Genomic DNA, 20,589 nt, shown 5'->3' with positions numbered 1-20,589 from the left:
GCTACATGAAGTGTCTAACAGCTTCACACAGCTCATGTGCTAACCTGCTATCTGATTTTTACTAAGGAAAAACACAGAATAGAGAGGGCCCCCTTAAGAGCCCCGGTACCAGACTTACACATGTGCTTCTGTGGCCAACCTAACCCAGTTGTAGATCACAAGACACACACACAACCCTTTATCACCACAAAAAATGGCAAATACACTCTACAGAGGAACGCCGTTTCTCATAATGAGAGAATACATAATTCTCGATTAGTATCGGCCACAGGCCTTGCTAAGCACACACGAAAAGTGACCAAACATCTTTTCTTTAGGAAAATATAGTTTCTCAAGCGGTTTTAGCACAACCCCAGCAACTAAGCTAAGGGTTACATCGTATCCCTACAACACAGTGACACAATATATTGTAAACAACATGTCTGATAGGAAGGGGGGGAAGCCCAGGGAACCGGGGGGAACACCCCTCCTACCTTACCCTTGATACGGCCAGTAGAACAGGCAAACCTGTTAATATGTGAACACACTGTTCATTGTCATTACAGGCTGAGAAAAGAATTCATTCTTCACTCATATGTCACTAAGCATAGCTTTATAGGTTATTTAACCCCCTTAGTTGTGAGTACACGGTACATGAACACACATGATGTTACTCAACACAACAAACCCGATAATTTTTACATATGTAACAAAAAACCTGATTTGCATGGAGAAGCTAATACCAGTGACAAGACAATTCACACACAACTCGCATCGTATCCTAAATGTATTGCAGCAACACCCGTTTTGGAAAACATCGTTATTACAAAACATTAGAAGGGAAGGAAGAAGACGCGTTTTAATGTCTAGTCAGGACCTTTCCTACCGTGAGCGCAGACCACGCAAACTGCAGTCTCTAACAGGGCACCGATAGTAAACACAGCATTCCTGTGTTGACGACACGGGCAGCGTCGCTGCTCCACCCCGCCGCTACGGTTCTCCTTGTTGACGCAGTCCTCGCCGGCCGGGCTCCCGGTAAGTTCGACTAACATCCTCTGTCAAAGATGCCGTCGTAGTCAGAGTGTTTAAGGCATGTTATAGTCACAGAACGTTCAACAGTGTAGCATTAAGCTAACAGCCGGCTGATAGCAACAAGCTAACGTATACCAGCCTGGTAAACACAGCGAGCTAAGTGCTAACGCCGCAGCTAACAGCTGACTGGCAGTAGGCCACAACTAGCACGCAAACTAACAGCTACCACCTGAACTGCATACAATGACATAACACGCCACACTCAGACAGGCCGCTGTCCCAATCCCTTCCCTAACAGGGAAAAGAAAAAGAAATGTCAGAACACAGTTGTCAACGGTGATCCAGACATACACAGGGCCCTTTGAGCATGGAACTTCCGATAAAGAAGATCTTATGCCCACATTTCCTCGTTAGAGTAAACTTTCATTTGTATATGAAAGATGGGGCCTATACGGGACAGAGAAGAATCCGCTCTAGAATCCTGGGATCACCAGAACCTAGTGCGGGCCACTAGATTAGTCATCATGGGCGTCAGGCCAGGATCCTCTGACCGCCGTCTTAAGCCGAGCAGAGAACCTTAGCCTGGGGTCGGCGTTTCGTAAATTGTTAGCTAACCCCCATAGCATCAACAACAACCAGAGGTCGCAAGCAAAACAGTACATACCCAACCTGGAACCCACCGCTTCTCACAACAGTCGGTGCGTCCTACAGTCCAGCTGTGTTGCTGGAGGGTCTTACCCCATCCAGCCGCAGCAAGGAGGATTGTAGTTGGGAAGCAGTGGCGGAACTTTGGTCCCAGCGGTGGGGGGGGACATATTAGGGGGCGTGGTCAGTGACGTCGCAGGGGGGGGGGGGGTAGTTTTTTTTTTTTTTTATATAATTTTTTTTTTATATAAAATATATATATTATATAATTATACTTGTAGTTGTATTGTCTGCGAGACATCGCCACCACGCAACACGTCAAAATGCTCGCTATCTGCAAACAGCTCCACTGTCTGTCAGTCATAACCAACACTCTCGTTCACTAGGATACTATGATGAATTGAAAATGGGGGACGGTCCCTGATGTAAACAAGACGAAAGTCTTTCTCTGGTCTGCATCCCCTTAACAATTGTATGTATTGAGCTGTACTGTACTGTACCCATTCTGCAATCTGTTAATAAACTTTTCAATCAAACTTTTCAATCAAAACAGCTGCCCAACTCCGCGCTCTGAGCGTTCTGATGCACACATCACAGCCCAGTTTACCCCACCTGGCTGTTGCGCCCTCTGTGTCACTGTCGCAACAACAATCGCTGCAGGAGCGATAAATAATAACACACATTACCTATTCCGAAGACGGTAAAACACAGAAGGTGGTCTTGCGTTCAGGAGTGGTGGAAATAAACTCCTTCATGACAACATGAATGTCCAGTGAGTCCAGAATATCCTGATGCATATGCTGCGCCTGCAGCAAGTCCAGGTTATTATTATTAAAGAAATCAGATGAGACATTTATTTTCTGAGACACAAGTAAACACACTCTCCACTTCAGTCAGTCCTCCCTCTCTGCAATTCGTTCCCGCATACAACATCGCCGACAGATATATTCCTTTACTGCGAATTGTCCCAAAACAAAAACTATTCCAGGCCGCTATTTCTTTACCAACGGATTTCCAGTTCCAACTGGTTCATGCGTCGGCTACACTACATGCTGCTTTAATAACACTGCATTATCGAGACAGCGCCCCTATGTATGACTTTGAGGATCTGGCCATGCATTCCAAGAGTAGGGTAAATCTGCAGTGCCGGCACTGTGTAGTAGCGAGTCACAGTGCTGGCCGCCAGGCCGCGCAGTTGCAGCGGTTTGGAAAACATGGGGGGGACAAATACTGCATTCTGAAATCATGCGGGGGACATTTTCCGGGGACACCCCTGCAAATTACGCCCCTGTTGGGAAGCATGTCAGCAGCGTGAGCTCCTAATACGAAAACACCGGTGGAGGTGTAGAATGATCATCATCTTCCAGACACTCCAGTAACAAAGACAATATCGCCGTATTTTCTCAAAAATAGTGAGAGAGAAAATAAAGATATGATGTCAACGTATCTCTTGTTTTCCAACTTTCTTCTACTAACAACCTCGTCAAGTGGAGATCTACCGAAGGCACTTCCTTGTGGTGAAAGCGAAGAAGGAGGCGAGTATGTGGCCCCACCCCTGCTTATGTAGGTAAGTGGATGGGGGTGTGGCCAGACAAATGTTGGGATATAAAGGTACATGTGGAATGTTTTATTCAGTGCACGTGCACGAAGTGAAGTACAGTGCAACTAGGTGCTGAGCAAGCCATAACGATACAGAACTTTAGCATACAGAGTGTTTTGATGAGTGAGTGATCTATATCCAGAAATAAATCTTAATTTATTAATTTAAGACACATGAAATACCCGTTTGAAACAGTTAAAACAGCTTGGACAGACACATACACACACACACACACAGACACACACACACACACACACATACACACATATTTTCTGAACATTATATTTTCAGGACTATTTTTTTTGTTTTGTATCACAAACAGTGTTGTATTTACAAATCTGGTATGTCATAAATGTATGGATGTAGCAGTACTGTCTATCTGTATGTCATGTATGTCATATATGTCCTGATGAATTGAAGATTGGGGACTCTAATGTAAACAAGACTAAAGTCTTTCTCTGATCTGTATCCTCTTAACCTTGTCAAAGACTCTAATATATCTCTATTGGTACATTTATATCTTAATACATTGCATTCTCTTAATGCGTTTTACACGTATTATTATTATTAAGAAATAATATACCACATTTTAACACCGCATCCAAGCTGTCATCAGACAGACACCCCACCCCCCAGGACACCATTTACATTTACATTTAGTCATTTAGCTGACGCTTTTATCCAAAACGACTTACAAGTTCTGTACGACAGGTCATCAGGAAGGATACAACTCTATCAGCTGAGTAACAATATTCATCAAAGTGTTGTGTGTTACAGTGTAGGTTAGTTTATTAGGACAAGTGCATGACAGTAAGGTTATTTAGGGTTACAACAGCCCATACAGGTTAGAATAATAGAACGTTTTATTAACCATAGCCAGTGCGAGTAGGCTATAGGTTACAGTGGACTTGGAATGTAATCCGTTAATTTTAGTACCTGGTTTAAATTGTGCTCATAACGCTCCATAAGTTCTATGATAGATAAGAAACATATTTTCTGAACATTATATTTTCTGGACTATTTTTTTTTGTTTTGTATCACAAACATTGCTGTGTTTGTAAATCTGGTATGTCATAAATGTATGGATGTAGCAGTACCGTCTATCTGGACTCTGATGTAAACAAGAAAAAAGTCTTTCTATGGTCTGTATCCTCTTAACCTTGTCAACGACTCGAATATATCTCTAAGGGTACATTTATATCTTAATTAGTGCTGTCAAACGATTAAAATATTTAACTCGATTAATCGCATGATTGTCCATAGTTAACTCGCGATTAATCGCAAATTAATCGCATTTTTATTTTTTTTACTTTAAACAGATCTTTTTCAAGTTCCAAGTTTTAATACTCTTATCAACATGCGAGTCAACAAATGCTTGCTTTGTGCAGCCATTTAACACAAAAGGATGACCCTCATGCATTGCAAATTTGCATCAAATTAAAAAAAAGTGATGCACAAAATAACTTAAAAGAAAATAATAATTTAAAACAATGAATAAAGTGTGCATGAAATAATAGGGGAAAGAAAACGTTAGGAACTTGTTACATTCACACACACAAGGGCTGATTAATCACACACCCCCCTCTCTCCCTCACACTCTCCCAGCTCTTTTTCTCTTTTGCCCCTTCCTCATCTCTCTCACCCCCCTCTCTCTCTATATCTCACACACACACACACACACACACACACACACACTTCAGAAACAAACATAGTATCAATGAGAGCATCAATAATACACATGAGTGAAGTCTAGTAAAAAAAAAAAAAATTTAGTTAATCTTGAGTTAAAAAAATTAGTGGCATTAATAGAATCGGGAGTTAACGCGATATTAACGCGATATATTTGACAGCCTTAATCTTAATACAATGTATTCTCTTAATGCGTTTTACACGTATTGTTATTATTATGTATTAAGAAATAATATACTACGTTTCAATGTAACTAGTGCATATCCAGACTTGGTGACTATAACCTCTCACTGTTATTTCACCATCAGGGGTGCTTTAACACCTAGGGGGGCCTATTCACACCCCCACAGACACACACACCCACCCATACACATAGGAGGGTAATAGAACGTTTTATTAACCATAGCCAGTGTGAGTAGGCTATAGGTTACAGTGGACTTGGAATCTAATCCGTTAATTTTAGTACCTGGTTTAAATTGTGCTCATAACGCTCCATAAGTTCTATGATAGATAAGAAACATATTTTCTGAACATTATATTTTCTGGACTATTTTGTTTTGTTTTGTATCACAAACATTGCTGTGTTTGTAAATCTGGTATGTCATAAATGTATGGATGTAGCAGTACCGTCTATCTGGACTCTGATGTAAACAAGAAAAAAGTCTTTCTATGGTCTGTATCCTCTTAACCTTGTCAACGACTCGAATATATCTCTAAGGGTACATTTATATCTTAATTAGTGCTGTCAAACGATTAAAATATTTAACTCGATTAATCGCATGATTGTCCATAGTTAACTCGCGATTAATCGCAAATTAATCGCATTTTTTTTTTTTTTTACTTTAAACAGATCTTTTTCAAGTTCCAAGTTTTAATACTCTTATCAACATGCGAGTCAACAAATGCTTGCTTTGTGCAGCCATTTAACACAAAAGGATGACCCTCATGCATTGCAAATTTGCATCAAATTCAAAAAAAGTGATGCACAAAATAACTTAAAAGAAAATAATAATTTAAAACAATGAATAAAGTGTGCATGAAATAATAGGGGAAAGAAAACGTTAGGAACTTGTTACATTCACACACACAAGGGCTGATTAATCACACACCCCCCTCTCTCCCTCACACTCTCCCAGCTCTTTTTCTCTTTTGCCCCTTCCTCATCTCTCTCACCCCCCTCTCTCTCTATATCTCACACACACACACACACACACACACTTCAGAAACAAACATAGTATCAATGAGAGCATCAATAATACACATGAGTGAAGTCTAGTAAAAAAAAAAAAAATTTAGTTAATCTTGAGTTAAAAAAATTAGTGGCATTAATAGAATCGGGAGTTAACGCGATATTAACGCGATATATTTGACAGCCTTAATCTTAATACAATGTATTCTCTTAATGCGTTTTACACGTATTGTTATTATTATGTATTAAGAAATAATATACTACGTTTCAATGTAACTAGTGCATATCCAGACTTGGTGACTATAACCTCTCACTGTTATTTCACCGTCAGGGGTGCTTTAACACCTAGGGGGGCCTATTCACACCCCCACAGACACACACACCCACCCATACACATAGGAGGGTAATAGAACGTTTTATTAACCATAGCCAGTGTGAGTAGGCTATAGGTTACAGTGGACTTGGAATCTAATCCGTTAATTTTAGTACCTGGTTTAAATTGTGCTCATAACGCTCCATAAGTTCTATGATAGATAAGAAACATATTTTCTGAACATTATATTTTCTGGACAATTTTTTTTTGTTTTGTATCACAAACAGTGGTGTATTTGTAAATCTGGTATGTTTGCATGTTCTCTTGAATCTACTTTGTGCATTATTGTTACACAATAACAATTCTAGTGGTTTTATGCTATACACACTAAAAACAGATGGGTCAATTCTATAACCCAATTTCTTGGTTAATCGTGTTGGGTTAAAATTATGGGTTAATTCTCTGAGCATAACCATTATTTGGGTTATTGAGATTTAATTTTGACCCAATTTTGACCCAATTTGTGAGTTATAATAATTATGGGTCAATTTTCTGAGACATAACCCATGTGTTGGGTCAGAGAGCTGGGTGTTTCCGCCGGGATCTGCAAAGCTACACCCCTCCCCCACTGGGAACTATATGTTCCAGTCAGTCAGACGGTCATGTTCACAGTCAACACGGTCCCACGTTCACAGTCAACACGATCCAACAAACCCTCTTCACAATCACGGAAAAGACTTCACTGACTCAATGTAAGATCTCGTTTCGTTAGCACAGTATTTATATCTCAACCCATCCATTGTACATATTGCGTCGTGTTAACCATGCACTGTGAACGTTGTGGAACTAAATTAGCTAGCTCTTCACAGCTATCTGTCGCGTCATCAGCTAGCTAGCTAGCTAGCTATCCACCGCAAGTTGCAACTTAGCTACTCATTTCTATAATCGGTTCATCTCTAACCTTGTAAAAATATGTGGTAACCTCTATTAATAAATAAGCCACACGACACGACACATAAATCATTACCGTTCAAGCATGCTACCGAAAGTGACCAAGTCTATGAGTATTACAAAGGTTCTGGCTAGTAGCTAGGCCTAGTTAACCAGTACTAGTAACGTTACTGTTATTGCAAATTTTACCGTGTTTTGGGTTGTAATGATACCAGATTAACTGGAGACTATCTATAGCTGTGTAACGTTATATGATTGATATCTTTATTAACCATATGTGTGTAATAAAGCTGTTGTCCTCTCAATGCGGTGACATAGCTGGTTAGCTAGCTAGCTACATACTGAGATTTAGCGCCATTTTGCGCCATTTTGAGGTCTACATTTCCATCATCTCTCTAATGTCCCGCGATTCGGGCATCAATTTACAACATCCTATACTAAATTAAGCAGTAGACTGTGGAAGCCAGACATGTGGTGAGGCTTTTTACACCTGAAATCAGTGCTAAATATTCTAGGCTGCTATGTCAGCAAGTATACTTGGCCTATCGTTCACACGTGGCTGAGTACTTGGGCACGCATGAGGCATTAATTAATTGCAGATGTGTTCATTTCCACATTGCTTTCTCTTTTGTTTCAGGCCAGTCTTGATGGACAGCTTTGTTGCAGAAAAGCTTATTGAGTGGCAATTGCCAGAGCTCACAGACAGTTTTAAAGGTGAGAATTTTTACTTTCTTGACCATGAAAATGTTTCCATGACAAAGCAGTATTGTATAGGATTTCAACACACATGCAGGCACACACACATTATTCTGTTCTTCATCTTGGTTCTCTGGTCCTGCCAGCCTGGTCCTGTGTTGGAGTTAGCTGCCACTGGATGGCACTGAAATTACTGTAAAAGTATTTTTGTTTTCTGTCTTTGTCTTTCAGATCAAGATATCGATGAGGAGGCGTTTCACCTTTTAGATGGCGAAACAATCCGGAACCTCATCCCCAAAATAGGCCCCAGGCTCAAGTTTTCAAAACTTTACAGAGAATTTGTAAGTGATCACTAAGTGTTCCAACATCAAGGCAGATGGCGTATACATGCTTTAAATGCAAAAGGCTAATTCCTGGTGATGCCAAGTCTCTCTTTTCACATTTACGATTAGCACACAATATAATACAAGACTGATGCAGAGGGCTTCCAAGGTTCTTTAAATCATTCTTACTTATTACAGAGGGCTTGTTTCCCACATCACAAAAGCCATAATCAAAGCTGGTGATACGATAGTTTAGCTTATCTAGTGAGATAAGCTTTTGTTCTATGAGTGCATTTAACACAAGTTTAAATTCGTATGGCCCTACCCCTTCGAGGATGTCATGCATTATGTCCAGTGCCATATTGTCCGTAACATGATAAAAAGACAGACTGTTGAGGACACTGTCTCTTTTAAGGCCTGTCTGAGAGGGGTTGTCTGTCCGTAAATCCTCTGCGTGAGTATTCACATCTCGGGACAGCGTATCGTCTACCTGTGTCTGTACTTTCAAGACATCTCTGTGTATTTTGCATAAACGGCACACATGGTTCCCCGAAAAACTCTCTATGTAACCAAGTATTGCGTTCAATCCTAAATTGTCTCCCACTACCTGAACAATGGCGAATTTGACAACGCCTTGGAAGCTAGGCGTGTTAACAGTTATGCCATCCCTCTCAAGACACTTTAGTTCTTCCACAATAGGGCGCAACACTGCATCAATGCCATAGGTTTTTGCATCATCTGATTTATAGACTGCCAACAAGAAGTGTGACTGCAAATTGGATAGGATGTCTGGTGGCAAACTCTTCAAGATAAAATATATAAATCCTAACTTGTGAACCCCAGTCTTTGACCCGAGGGGGTTCACAGTTTCACAATCATCATTGTATAACAGCAATGGGATTGACACCTCTTTCAAAAAGAGTGGAGGATTTTTACAGAAATCTCCATCAAATATATCCTGAAGAGCATCACTCTCTCTCTGTTGCCATTCCATCATGGCCTGTAAAACACCAGGAAGCTCCAGTATCTTGACCAGAAGACGCTTTAGTGGAATACGCTGAAAAGTATCAGTCAGAGCAACTTGTCGAACGGTGCCAGTGGCAGAGTCTCTCCGCTGTACAAAGGTTTGGTTATCGGAGAAACACTCCTCAATTGGCTGGATGAAATTCCCAGAGTTAGTAAAATACCTAATCTGTTTATAGTCTGTCTCCAGACCCTCGAAAGGGTTAGCTGCATCTAAAAAGTCCTGCCTGAGCTCCTCTACCTGTGGGTTTTGATCATGCCCAAACTGACTGAAAAGCGACATGGTCTTTGTTTGTAGTCTGCTCACTAAATCTCCAATTAAACTTGAGGTTTGCTGAACCACAACATTTATATTTGTAAAGGTCTGGGAAGATTTTGATCTAAGATGAGCTATAAAATGGGCTACTCTCTCTGTGATTCCCTCTTGCTCTAGTTCGTCCCATTCATCATCATTATCTTCATCTTCCTCCATGGCTTATCGACATCAGATAATGCAATGCTACAGTTTCATGTGTGGGTCTGTGTTAAGCCACAACACAGAAATTGGTCCAGGGTATGCTACCTTTCTGGCTCATTTTGAAGGCTATAATGAAATTCAAAGTGGTCTCACAGGAATCCCCCTTTTCGCTGAATTGTATGTACCGGCCAGGGTCACTGTTAAGGGTACAACATACAGACCAGGCATGACAGTGTTTATGTCCTATGACCAAGATGGAGAGCCTCAGTTTGGGCTTATTAAAGCCATTTTGGTTTTAGAGCCATCTGTAAAGCTAGTTGTTCAGAGGTGGGAGACAATGGGGTTTGAGAAGCATTTCTTTGCTTACAGTGTGATCCAAACCAAAGATTTGTTGGCTATCGATGTGAAAGAGCTGCTTGATCATCACCCACTACATGCAGTCCAGTCATACAGAGATGTTGACACTTTATTCATCTCTCTGCGCTATAGACGTTTTTAGACTGTGAATGGCCATCTGAATGGCCACTGCCACTTGTAAATAGTGAGGAAAAAAATCAGGAAAGAAAGGTTTACTAGAAACAGTGATAGCCTACAGTATATATTCCGAACATATTTTGAATAGTTAGTCTTTAGTTTCATGCTGTGGACTGCCTTACTCTGCTACAACTCTTCGATGACCGAGATACATTGTTGGACTGCTGGGATGGGGAAACTCCTTGGACTACTGAGATGACATTAATTGTTGTAAGTAAGAATGTGTTTAATTAAAATAGTTCTACAACTAAACACTAACCACTTTAAACCCTATGACAAAATAAATCTTCACCAGTATTTAAATTTTTCCATGTGTGTAGGCTATTGGCCATCTTGGGTGTCAATCGGTTAAATGGAAAACGACACTGCTGACTGCAAATATATTTTGTATCTGTACACAACAACTCACTTTAACCTAAAATGCCTCTAAGCTGATAACCTTTCTTTGCTGCAAAAGGCTTCGAATGCTGAGCCACCTGCAACAAGCCTTGTTGCTACCATATCCCCCATGGAGGAATCTGCAGCTTCTGGATCAAGCCAGGAGGTCTCCACCGTAGAGGAATCGAGGGCAGCAGACCAGATTGTGATTCTACGACCGGTTCCACTATTTGTAAGTTGTTCAAGAAGCATGGATGGATCTGGAAGCACTTGGAGCCAGTACATATCTCAGAACTTCAATACTTAAACTAACTCATCTATACTCTTGTCAGTATTTAGACCGTGGCTATGTAAGTTTTCTTCCTCCAGCCGAGTTCATAGAGAAATGGAACATTTGATGAGTAGTAATATTAGTAGAAAATAAGGAGTCATTTTTCTCTCGCATCACATACAGGACACCCAATGTTAACCCGTTGAGTAACAAGTTTTTCTACAACTCAAGTTCAGACCTATGTTGCTCTATTTCAGTAGCACTAAAAGTGAGTTTTCTTTATTGTATCAGAAACTTCAGAATGTAATCTTTCAAAAGAGACCAGGATCATGCATGTGCTATAAGTATAAAGTATAGTATTTTGTGTTGTGTTTGTAAATAGCTGTTTAAAAAAGAATTATGGCATTTTACAATACAACACTTTCCATTCCTGCACGAAAATCAATCAGATCCAATTTGATTGTACTCCAGGTACAGGGTTGATGCATTTTATCCCCCCCCCCCTCCCTGCTCTTTGTTTCAGGTACAGGACTTTTTCCATAATTTAAGCATAACATTGCAAAGGGTGACAGAGTTCTATCTTGTCTTATCGTTTCCAGGACATATGGTGCATCAAAGGCCGGAAGGGAATGAAGAATGGCAAACCTTTCTACTATCCAGCTACTGGATTCATTGAAGAAAGGCTTCGGAATGTCCGAAAGAGGCGGGGTTCTGGGTCCAGACAGCGAATGCCTGAAGCCAACAAGCCACCCAGGGCATATACCAGGTAATACCTGGGGTCGGCAAAAAGGGCCATGTTTTCCTGTGTCCCCAGGGGGTAACTATATTCTTCACCAGGGGGAGCTTACTGCACATGAATCCTCAAGGGGGGCTCCATGGAGCAAAAATGGCTGATTCCTGACTTTACCTCGTTTAATATACCTTGTTGAACCCCTCACCAAAACATGCAACAATGCTGGGCAATAGCACCTCCCTCTGGTCAGCCGGGGCGCCTGACTGGAGGGAAAGGATCTGATTGTAATAATGTGCTAAGTCCTACTGGTGAAAATGGGTTACGAAATTGGAGATCATTTTTAGATAGTTAATTTACAATGTGTTGTATATATGTTTCTATAGAATCGACCCTGCCAGAAGAAAGGGCCCAGCAGCAAACGGAGTGGCTGAAACATAACCTGGAGCCCTTCACTCAAGTTCAGGAGTACATGAAGGACACCGTCCTCTACAGAGCCAAGTGGATTCGGGGAAATCACTCCAAGGACATAGAAGAGGTCATTACGGAGTACCCTCGCCTCACCAGCCCAGGCATGGTATGGATCTACTGTAACATATTGCATCTACAAGGTTTTGTACTGCTTTACTGCCCTGTTGGAACACTCCCCCAGATATTGATAGATCAAAACACATATATACTAAGGCTGTCAAAGTTAACGCGGTATTAACACGTTATCGCCCGATTCTATTAACGCCACTATTTTTTTTAACTCACGATTAACTTTTAAGATTTTTTTTTACTAGACTATTCAGGTGTATTATTGATGCTCTCATTGATACTATGTTTGTTTCTGAAATGTGTGTGTGTGTGTGTGAGATATAGAGAGAGAGAGGGGGGTGAGAGAGAAGGGAAGGGGCAAGAGAGAAAGAGAGCTGGGAGAGTGTGTGTGAGAGAGAGAGGGGGGGGTGTGTGCGATTACTCAGCCCTTGTGTGGGTGAATGTAACAAGTTCCTAACATTTTCTTTCCCCTATTATTTCATGTACACTTTATTCATTGGTTTAATGAATTTTCTTTCTTTTAAGTTATTTTGTGCATCACTCTGTTTTGAATTTGATGCAAATTTGCAATGCATGAGGGTCATCCTTTTGTGTTAAATGACTGCATAACGAAAGCATTTGTTGACTCGCATGTTGATAAGAGAGTATTAAAACTTGGAACTTGAAAAAGATCCGTTTAAGGTAGAAAACATTTGATTAATTTGTGATTAATCGCAAGTTAACTATGGACAATCATGCGATTAATCGTGTTAAATATTTTAATCGATTGACAGCACTAATATATACATATAGAAATACGGGACTTAGCGTCTACCCATCTCCCTCCTCCTCCATCTCTTCCCCCACCTTCCCTCCTGCTACTTCACCTATTCCACCTCCTCCTCATTTGTACGTTTTGCGTTACGTACGGCTGTCCTTAAGAATGCTACATGCTTGGACTCTGGTCCCTCAATATTATATATATAACGTGCTGGAGAAACTCCCATGCATGAACACACTGCCTGGGGTACTTTATGTTAAATACATAAAATGCTTTAAAACACGTATCAACTGCCCCGAGCATTGTGCTTTCAGGGTGTGCCCGACCTGCATAGATCACGAATGCCTGAGCACAACATGTGTGTGCGATTACTCAGCCCTTGTGTGGGTGAATGTAACAAGTTCCTAACGTTTTCTTTCCCCTATTATTTCATGTACACTTTATTCATCGTTTTAATGAATTTTCTTTCTTTTAAGTTATTTTGTGCATCACTCTGTTTTGAATTTGATGCAAATTTGCAATGCATGAGGGTCATCCTTTTGTGTTAAATGACTGCATAACGAAAGCATTTGTTGACTCGCATGTTGATAAGAGAGTATTAAAACTTGGAACTTGAAAAAGATCCGTTTAAGGTAGATTTTTTTTTATTAATTTGTGATTAATCGCGAGTTAACTATGGACAATCATGCGATTAATCGTGTTAAATATTTTAATCAGTTTGACATGAAAGCACTTTTTGATGTCCACACGCCGTGACATGTATATGCAACAAGTGTAATAAATGTTGAAGTTAAATGTATTCTACGCCTTGGTCTGTTCTTTTCATTGATTTCAGCACATTTAGACTGTTATACCTTTCAATCAAGCATCTGTGCCAACCTAATGTAGTGTACTAACTATAGCAGTTGTGTTAATAGGCCCTTTTCACAGCAGCCATCTTGACACAGCAGGGTAAACCTACATCCTGTGAACCAGACTGACACATGTGTAACTAATCATGTTGCTGTGTCCATCTGTTGGTCAATCGTTGTCAATCTGGCTCACAATATGGCTGCTGTGAATAGGGTCTATTTGACCCTTTTGATGTAACCCAAGATTCAGTCAAAGCAACTATTTTGACCCTTAAAATGGGTCGTTTGTATAACCCAATACGGGGTCAAATCAACTAGGAGGTTGGGTTATTTTGACCCTTAAAATGGGTCGTTGGTATAACCCAATATGGGGTCAAATCAACTTGGAAGTTGGGTTATTTTGACCCTTAAAATGGGTCGTTGGTATAACCCAATATGGGGTCAAATCAACTTGGAGGTTGGGTTATTTTGACCCTTAAAATGGGTCGTTGGTATAACCCAATATGGGGTCAAATCAACTTGGAAGTTGGGTTATTTTGACCCTTAAAATGGGTCGTTGGTATAACCCAATATGGGGTCAAATCAACTTGGAGGTTGGGTTATTTTGACCCTTAAAATGGGTTGTTAGTATTCGTTTATTTGACCCAAGTTATGGGTCAAATGAAATAACCAATAATATTGGGTCAAATTAACCCACACACGGGTCGGGCCCTTTTTGACCAGTGAATTGGGTCAAAAATAACCCAAATTGGGTCAAATTTGACCAATCTGTTTTTAGTGTGTACATTCATAAACGCTACCCCCTAGCCCCCACTAACTCAGATATATATGTTGAGTGAATTACATGGATGGAATTGAGTGTCCATTGTACAACACCCCATATAGGTTAGAATAATAGAACGTTGCGTTCGTCACCAACCCCGGAGTGGCCTGTTCGAATCCAGCTCACAGCTCCGGGGTTGTCACCAGCTTGGCTGGCAGTTCACACTAATACAATTGGCAGTATTAGAGGGTGGGAGAAGCTGGCGGGGTGGGTCCGGGTCGTTGTAAACAGCGACTCCTACAGTTCGGTCGGGGCGCCTGCTAAGCGCGGATAGGACCTGAGTGGGATAGTGTGATCCTTCCACACGCTACGCCCTCTCAGTGAGAATCCGCGCTGCCAGATGAAAAGAAGCGGTTGATTGGCTGGACGTGTGTCGGAGGAAGCACGTGGTCGTGGTATCCTCCACTCTCCCAGACCGACTGTGGGGGGTAAGTGCGCAGCGACCAGGAAGGGGATTGGGAATTGGCATAACGACTAACATTGGGATGGGAGAAAATCGGAGGAAAAAGGAGGGGGAAAAAGATCAATAAAAAAAATAAAAATAATAATAATAGAACGTTTTATTAACCATAGCCAGTGTGAGTAGGTTATAGGTTACAGTGGACTTGGAATCTAATCCGTAAATTTTTAGTACGCGGCAACCTGGTCCCCAAGTGGGAATCGAACCCAGGACCTTCTAGCTGTGTTAACCACAGTGTTAACCACTACACCACCGTGCTGCCCAAAAATTCTGTTCCAATACTAAGTAGTATACTCAACAGGAACCCCATGTACTTATACTAAGTAGTATACTCAACAGGAATCCCATGTACTTATACTAAGTAGTATACTCAATAGGAACCCCATGTACTTATACTAAGTAGTTTACCCAATAGGAACCCCATGTACTTATACTAAGTAGTATACTCAACAGGAACCCTATGTACTTATACTAAGTAGTATACTCAACAGGAACCCCATGTACTTATACTTAGTAGTATACTCAATAGGAACCCCATGTACATATACTTAGTAGTATACCCAATAGGAATCCTTAGGACTTGTTTTTGTTTTGTGACTGATTTCCGTTTATCTTCATTCATATCAAACACAAATATTCTGTACCTCCTTTTTTGATTTAGTCAATAAAATATATCTCATGCTTGTTTTGACTTTCATTATGAGTGTTATAATTTAAAATGCTCTGTAGCCATTAGGACATGATATTTTACTTAAGTTAAAAGTAGAATACTCTACAGAAAATAGTTGCTAAATGAAATAAAAAGCTCTATAGACATTAATGTTGAGTTTGTATTATTTTGGCACAAACCCGGTGCCATTTAGCTCCATTGTATTGGAGTGACAGCGGACATCTCTACTGCAGATATGTTGTGCCCTAGTGGGCTTCGCTCATAAGTAGTTCAAGGTAGCAGTCAGAAGACTGAGGTGTGACAGCAACAATGTATTCCTTCAATAACTGGTGGCGCCAGAGAGCATCTGACAAAACCTCAGAGTTTTCACCACAGAACTGGTGGGTCACGTGCTTGAAGCTCTGATCCCTAGGAAGACTTCAGTGTTCAATGTTGAAAGACGGACACATCACATTGGACCTGGACTTGAATTTAAAAACAGAAATAGACTTCCATAATGTACTGTAGGTACATATTATGTTGTAGATTGTGGCTGCAATATTATCATTCATTGATAATTCTTCCACGGTAACAATTAAGGATTGGAAATGTAGCAGCCAGAATAGTGATTTTGTGTTCATGAAGTTTTTATATTCATTTACATTATTGAATATAAATATTTACACTAATCTAATTTGATTTAATATAAAGATTTAGTTTTTGTTCATATTACCGATGGTATGACTATATTATTAATTTGTGAGAAATATCTTAATGTTGTGGGTTTAACCTATTACCCTCTCCCCATAATATAAGGAACAGGAAGTGATTTCTTTATGTCAATAAGAGTTTAGAGACGTAACCTAGGCAGAAAAATAAAATAATGGTTTAATTTAAAACAAGTGTCTCATTCTCCGTTGCTACTTTACTGTTTGTTGGATACCATTCCCCCACATAGAGATGAATGTTGGTTTAGTGCCTCTAGACCAGTGGTCACCAACCTTTTTAAGCCCAAGATCACTTTTTTTTTGGTGAAGGCAAGATCTACCTACCTAGAGTCTAGACTATATATAATATAATAATTATCTCCATCAGGTCGGTTCTGTCCACCAGTCTATCTCTGTCCGCAGCTAACCTCACAATAGGGCAGTTTTGGACAAGTATTTTAAGTTAATTCATTTCTATCATTGAAATGCATATTCAGTATGAAGTTATAGCTTTTCACCACAAGAGGGTGATATTACACAGGTTCGCTGGTAATCAGCTCTCTGGCACCTGTTAACAATATATAGACATGCCATAGTGAACCTATTGTCATTGATATACATGCATTACAAATATTTATGAATAGATTATTGTCCATTGCAATGAGTCCCGCCCCTTTCATATCTCATGAACCGTTCATCGTACAGACTTGTGGGAGGGGTTAATGAGTGGTGGGGGCTTCCCCTGGAAGGTTGGTGGTACCGTTCAAAACGGGCGTAAAAGCTGTTCAGCTCATCCGGTAGGGAGGCAGCAATGTTACCTGTGCTGTTGGGTTTCCTGTTAAGGTCCGATATTGTGTGTAGTCCCGGCCACACGCCACGTGGGTCATAGCTGCTTAGCTCCTTTCCAGGTGTTGGCCGTTCCAGGGAAGCCCCAAGCAGATGGGGGGCTATCTTAGTGGCCCAACCACATGCGACTGTGGCACAGAACCCCAGACCATGGAGCACCTCCTTCCATGTCCTCTGTTAGGTGGACCCTGCACAGCAAAGGACCTAGTGTTGCACCCCCTGCATAGGGGGAGTGAAGAATCAAACAAACACACATGCTGTTGCTCTCATTTGTGTAATGAATTCAATGAACAATAATACAAACAATCTCAATATCAAACAATTGTTCACATTTGGGTAATGAAACAATCAATCAATCAATGAAATAATACAAACAAATCTGTTCACATCGTCAATATAGCGATAGCGATAACACACTTGAGACTGTGCTGCTGTATACTGTTGTTGGCCCCACTGTTCTAATTATAAAGCATTACTTCAAATGTTAATCCTTACAACTATTCATTCTATTTTATACTTTCTCATTAGCATTTTCACTGCAATATCCATTCAATGATTTAAGTGCTTCTCTGGAAACAAATATGGAGCTACAATTCTCACACAGGAATTGATACATGCACACACATGAATTGATACATGCACAGACATGAATTGAATGAAACAATAATACATTCTTACCTGCATAGGGGAAGTGAAGAATCAAACAAACACACATGCTGTTGCTCTCATTTGTGTAATGAATGAGAAGGAGGTGTGCATTCCCCCACTAAGTAGTTTCTTGCAAGGCAAGTATAATCAAGCACCTATTCATGGATCACTTCTCAGACCCAAGCAACAGAAAACAGCATAGCCTACATGTAAACAAAGCATTTGAAAATAATATACTTCTTATACATGCATCACTGAGCACAGAGTGGCAGTTATCATCTTCCTGGACTTAGTTTGAAACAGCACTGTGCACTATTACACCTACTGTAGACCTCAGTATATTTTTACTGTATTTATTTACTGTATATTATATTCCATTTTTATTCTATTTTACTCTACTCTTATCCTAGGCAACTTGATTTGATTCGTTGTAGTGCTTCGGTTCAAATAACAAACTCAGCAAGACCGACGGCTTCTCAGTTACAGTGGGTGACAATATTGTCACAAGGAAAGATGAAATTACCTACCTGGGTTCCATCCTAGAGGCTAATCTTTCCTGTGACAAAATGGCATCCAATGTAATAAAAAAAGTCAACCAACGAACTCGATTCTTGTACCGGATCTCCTCTCTGGTAAACAAGAATACCCTGAAGACTCTGGCAGGAGCACTCAACTATGTTTGCACCTCATGGTACCAAAGCACCTCAAAGGTACTAAAAACCAAATTACAAACATCTCAAAACAAACTAGTCAGACTACTGCTTGACCTGACTCCTAGAACCCACCTCACCCCTGCACACTTTGCCAACCTAGGATGGCTTAGAGTAGACGACAGAGTACAGCAACTTGCAATGGGCCTGGTCTACAAGATACACTACACGACCAAGGTACCCATATACATGTCAAAATACTTCCCAAAGGTCAGTGAATACCTATATGCTATAGCAGGTAGCTGCAGGGCTATAGTAGGTAGCTGCAGAGCTATAGTAGGTAGCTGCAGAGCTATAGTAGGTAGCTGCAGGGCTATAGCAGGTAGCTGCATAGCTATAGTAGGTAGCTGCAGGGCTATAGCAGGTAGCGCAGAGCTATAGTGTAGTTGCAGGGCTATAGTAGGTAGCTGCAGAGCTATAGCAGGTAGCTGCAGGGCTATAGCAGGTAGCTGCAGGGCTATAGTAGGTAGCTGCAGGGCTATAGCAGGAAGCTGCAGAGCTATAGTAGGTAGCTGCAGAGCTATAGTAGGTAGCTGCAGAGCTATAGTAGGTAGCTGCAGGGCTATAGTAGGTAGCTGCAGAGCTATAGCAGGTAGCTAAAGAGCTATAGCAGGTATCTGCAGGGCTATAGCAGGTAGCTGCAGAGCTATAGTAGGTAGCTGCAGAGCCATAGCAGGTAGCTGTAGAGCTATAGTAGGTAGCTGCAGAGCTATAGTAGGTAGCTGCAGGGCTGTATCAGGTAGCTGCAGGGCTATAGTAGGTAGCTGCAGGGCTAAAGCAGGTAGCTGCAGGGCTATAGTAGGTAGCAGCAGAGCTATAGCAGGTAGCTGCAGGGCTATAGTAGGTAGCTGCAGGGCTATAGTACAGTAGGTAGCTGCAGAGCTATAGTAGGTAGCTGCAGAGCTATAGTAGGTAGCTGCAGAGCTATAGCAGGTAGCTGCAGAGCTATAGTAGGTAGCTGCAGAGCTATAGTAGGTAGCTGCAGAGCTATAGTAGGTAGCTGCAGGGCTATAGCAGGTAGCGCAGAGTAGGTAGCTGTAGAGATATAGTAGGTAGCTGCAGAGCTATAGTAGGTAGCTGCAGAGCTATAGTAGGTAGCTGCAGGGCTATAGTAGGTTGGGGTCATCCCTATGTTCCCCGGGTCCTATGTTCCCCGATTGATTGATTGATTGATTGATTGAACATTTTATAAATTTTTATTATTTTATTAATTATTAATGTCCGCCTTGTTTCGAACTGGTTAAGCTTGGGCCCTCTTTCGAAGTTGGTTAAGGTTAGAGTTTGGAATCAGGGCTGGTGGTCTGACTATCTATCGTTACCGGGGAACATAGGACCCGGGGAACATAGACATGCTCCCAGTAGGTTTAGCTGCAGAGCTATATGAGGTAGCTGCAGGGCTATAGTAGGTCGCTGCAGAGCTATAGTAGGTAGCTGCAGAGCTATAGTAGGTAGCAGCAGAGCAGGGCTATAGTAGGTAGCTGCAGGGCTATAGTAGGTAGCTGCAGAGCTATAGTAGGTAGCAGCAGAGCAGGGCTATAGTAGGTAGCTGCAGAGCTATAGTAGGTAGCAGCAGAGCAGGGCTATAGTAGGTAGCTGCAGGGCTATAGTAGGTAGCTGCAGAGCTATAGTAGGTAGCTGCAGAGCTATAGTAGGTAGCAGCAGAGCTATAGTAGGTAGCTGCAGAGCTATAGTAGGTGTCCTGTAAGGGTTTGGCCCGTGTTGCTACACGGACACATTTGTATGTTGCACGTTAGTTCCTGACTGACCTAGAATTAAAGAGTCAAC

Source organism: Notolepis coatsorum, assembly GCF_963971535.1.
Source record: "Notolepis coatsorum genome assembly, chromosome: 12".
Lineage (NCBI taxonomy): Eukaryota > Metazoa > Chordata > Actinopteri > Aulopiformes > Paralepididae > Notolepis > Notolepis coatsorum.
This window is presented reverse-complemented; position numbering follows the sequence as displayed.